Here is a 4,130-nt window from a genome sequence, read left to right on the forward strand (position 1 = left end):
CCCCCCACCAGTACTCACGGCCCAACAAACACAGCAGACACCCACCGTGCGGCGGTCGGCGCGGACGACTGGAGGTCTCGATATCGGTCCGGTCGTGGGCATGGGGGTTTTGAGTTTCTGGGCGGTTGGCTGGGAGGAACATGAAATTGATATTTCCGTTTCCTCTCCGCTGTTCTCTATCCCTGTCTCGAGGGGCTTTTTTATTCCCATCTTCATTGATTATTCATTTTTTTTTTAAAAACCATTTTTATTACACATAGCACATTACATATATATATATTACCTGCATGCTATCCATGTATGATTTATTACGAGAGGAAAAAAAGAAGAAAGAAAAAAAACCTCCCTCCTCCGAGTACTTTCCGAGAAGAGAAGAGAAGTAAGGTATTATATCGATTCGATGTCGACAATAGTCTTGGTAATAGTTTTATGGGGGAGATACCGGAAGGAATGCGGCACAGAGAGGGGAAGAAACATGGAGTTGCGGGGTGGTGCCGTGGCTAGACAGAGAGAGGGAATGGGTCAAGTCGAGATAGGGAATCGCGGAGTCGTCTTACTCGGGTTCGTTCTCAACTGCCAGCTTGGCATGAATCAGTGCCATGATAAGGTGAGGCGAGCAGGTTCATGTGTGTGTGTGTGTGTGTGTGAGAGTCAGTTTGATTGGTGGGGCTATATACTGGGATGACAGATTGAGAGAGAGAGAGAGAGAGAGAGAGAGAGGAAACGGTGGCGTAACGGTAAGGACACCACGACTCCTCAGGCTCGGGCTCAGCATCAGGCTTCCAAAATGTACGACGGTATTATTGCGTGTAGGCCGTAGGCTGGGTGGCAGGCTTTAGCAGTGCTAATAACGAGTATTACGACTACAGGCAGAACCTGCAGGACCCACTTGAGCCTCCTTGGCCTCCCCCCCCCCCTGGTACTTGAGTGGAGTAGCAGCTAAGAGTTAATCAGGACAGGAACTCCGAGGGTTGGCACTAGGCACAGATGGATGTGGGGGCAGTAGGACACCACCTTTTCTCTTGGGACCTTGTCGTGCTCTCTAGTATCACCTTGCTACCTTTCTAGTCTCTCTCTCCTATTTCTCTCCGTTTCTTCTCTTCTCTTCCTCCTCTCCTTTGGACCTAGGGACTCGACTAGTCGTAACTAATCGTTGACCAACTACTCTATATTACCTATTACTTGGCCCGTAGAGATGCGCGTGGCAAAGGAAAGGTGGGTTTTTCCGGGGGGGGGGGGGAGGGAGAGAGAGAGAGAAGATGTCCATCCTTTTTGTTTTTTATATCTTTGATTTTATCAATACTTTTTGCCTCTTCATCCTTATTTCTAATAGTAAGACACTCGTTCATCTTCACCATCAGCGTCTGATCGTATACACAATGGTCATTGCGCGCAATAAGATGTCGTGTATTCCGGACAACGGATTGTTTCCATTCAATGAGCGAGAATTGACAGAGAGAGAGAGAGAGAGAAGCAGTGGGAGAGAGAGCGGAGAGATAGCATGGAATCACAATCGCGCGCACACCACCTGCAAGACGCGGCATATATGATTGCCGAAACTAACATGTTTCGAGTTTAAGACGGGCCACACGGGCGGCTGCAGCATCTGGTGCGTGTGTGCGTGTGCGTGTGCGCATGTGTGCGTGTCTGCCTGTGCCTGTGCATGTGTTTGGAGTCTACCTGTATGGTGTGGGTGAATGGCTGATTGCGAATGAGCAAGGGTTGATCATGATAGACCAGGAACGATGGGGGCTGCGGTGTCGGATCGACCGGATTCCGACTACCCGTGAGAATATCCGAAAGTGATGATCAAGCCGTGACTGGTCCGTGACCTGTCTGTCCCCTCCCCTCCCCGATGCAGCGGCCTGTCGAAGAGTGTTTTCGCTAGAATGCAGGCCCTTGATCAGAGTGACAGAGAGGAAAGTTGTCTGCGAGCCGTGTCATCTGGCCTAGGACCATGCTGCGTTGTTTTTTTCTTTCTTTCTTTCGTACCTTGGTACTGCAGTCGGCAAGTCGGCAAGATGGGAGGCTCAGCAGAGCGCATCACTTCTCTTCTTTCACGTGCATGTATTCTTGATTCTTGGAGGGGAGTATCTTGGAGGAGGAGGGGAGAATTACTCGTACATAGAATGCTCCGTAGTGTGGCTGATCTCTTCCCCCCCCCCCCCCCCCTCACCTCCTCTATTTCCTTTTTATTTTATTTTATTTTTCTTTAAGCAGATGTTGTGTCTCTCCCTCTCCTTCTCACACAGGCATCCATTACCCTATTACTACGTATACGTAGACAGCCCATTGCGGTGTGCCTGTATTGATCATCAGCATCATTATTACGGAGTATTACCTGTAGTAGCGTGGCAGATCATGGACGCAGACCAGTGGCGGTGACTCGGGGCTGGGGCTGGGCTGAATAGTGGATACATGCACGTACGGTACATACGACTGGAGCTAGAGGGTATCATGGCAGTTCGGCGTCAAGAACCTCGAGAGTGTGCCGGTAGACTGACTCTTAGACTGGAAAAGTGTAGAGACCGTAGCTTGGCAGACTTGGCTTGTTTAGGGGGGAAGGGGAAGACTCGGTCGTAGTCATGACAGGCTCGTTGACACAAACTTGGCAGCAGGTGGCTAGTGCGTCCTATGGAGAGTTTTGGGGAGCTTATGTAGTGGTGAGTGGGTCCGATCTCTTCTTCTTCTTTTTTCTCTTTTTTTTTTAAAAAAAAAAAAAACTTTTTTCTTCTCTACCTAGGTCTTTTTTTGTTTTTTTTACGAGGGCGATACATGGGTATCGGTATATGTGAGTTTGACTTGCGAGTAATAGGTCTGATAGTACGGAGTATAGTCGTATGTAGTAAGATCCTCGTGAGAGCACGAGTTGAAGACGTCGAGAGTCATGGTGCGATCTGCATGTGCCACGTGCACTCAGACTAGATAGAATTCATCACGTTTCTTAGCCGCAAAGGCTCGCAGAGATTGGAATGCAAACTCGGCTTGACCCGTATCATAACGTTTGGGAGCATCTCGTCACTGTGTTGTGTGCAGTCGCTCCGCTCTCTCTCTCTCCATCTCTCTCTATCTACCTCTGGTAAGAATACACTCTGCACCATCAATCACCCCGTCCCACCAATCTTTTCAGGGGTGCATCGCGGTAAGGCAGGTACACTGATAACGGGGTTGAAGAGGCTAATTGACGATGGGCTTCCGCCACAGTACAGAGGGTCGGATGGGACCTATAATAGGGATAGATAAGGACTCGGCTTGGCCAAAAAAAAAAGTCTCTTATTAGGGAGAGAAAGTATATATGTATCGCCACTACTGTTAGAGTACTGCTGGAGCGTCTTCTTCCCTCTCCCCCCCCCCCCCTTCCCTTTCAACCCTAGCTGGCTTATGGAGGGTGTATAATCTGTACCGCGACATTACATAGGATTGACGAGTGTTGACGAGCATCATTCAACAATACGACGCACCCCGTACCATCCGATCGTCAAGGTGCGTAACGGAGCAAGGCGGAAGATTTACAAGAGCAGAAAGAAGAGAAGGCGCAAAAGATGCGATACACTAGGAAAGACTTGAGAGGGGCGACGATCCATATACTGGGGCGCCTCGGGCCTTACTCAGGTAAATGTGTCGTCCTCTCGGACCTTATTCAGGTGAATGTGTGTGTGTGCGCGCGTCTTAGTCGTGAATCTCTTACACGTAACTCGTACCTGCACAGTATCAAGTATTGCAGATTACACGTACTCGTACTTGTACGGCATTACCGTATCTGTAATGACTCATCAGCCACCCGTAGCCACCATCAGCCACCGATAACCTTGTAACGCCATAAGCATATCTGGGACCTCTAAAAGCTCCTGGCACCGTCTGGCACTATGGACGGCGCTTGTGCCTGAGACAGAAGAGTGGCACATGGAAGAGAAGGCGGTGGTGCCGGGTCCCCGCTTAGCTCGTGGCCAGCATCCATTCGAGGGTGCAGATGAGATGGCTCGGAGGAGAACGAAACAAGTTTCAGAGGGGGAAGGAGTAGAGAAACGCACGTTGTTTACGATATAGCTGCTGCTCTGTTCTTCTCTGAAACAGACATGGGTAGAAAGATGTGCATGCTTCAAACGACATCATCTCCCGGCCCATCTGCA

This window comes from Geosmithia morbida (genome assembly GCF_012550715.1).
Source record: "Geosmithia morbida isolate 1262 chromosome Unknown scaffold_1, whole genome shotgun sequence".
NCBI classification, from domain to species: Eukaryota; Fungi; Ascomycota; class Sordariomycetes; order Hypocreales; family Bionectriaceae; genus Geosmithia; species Geosmithia morbida.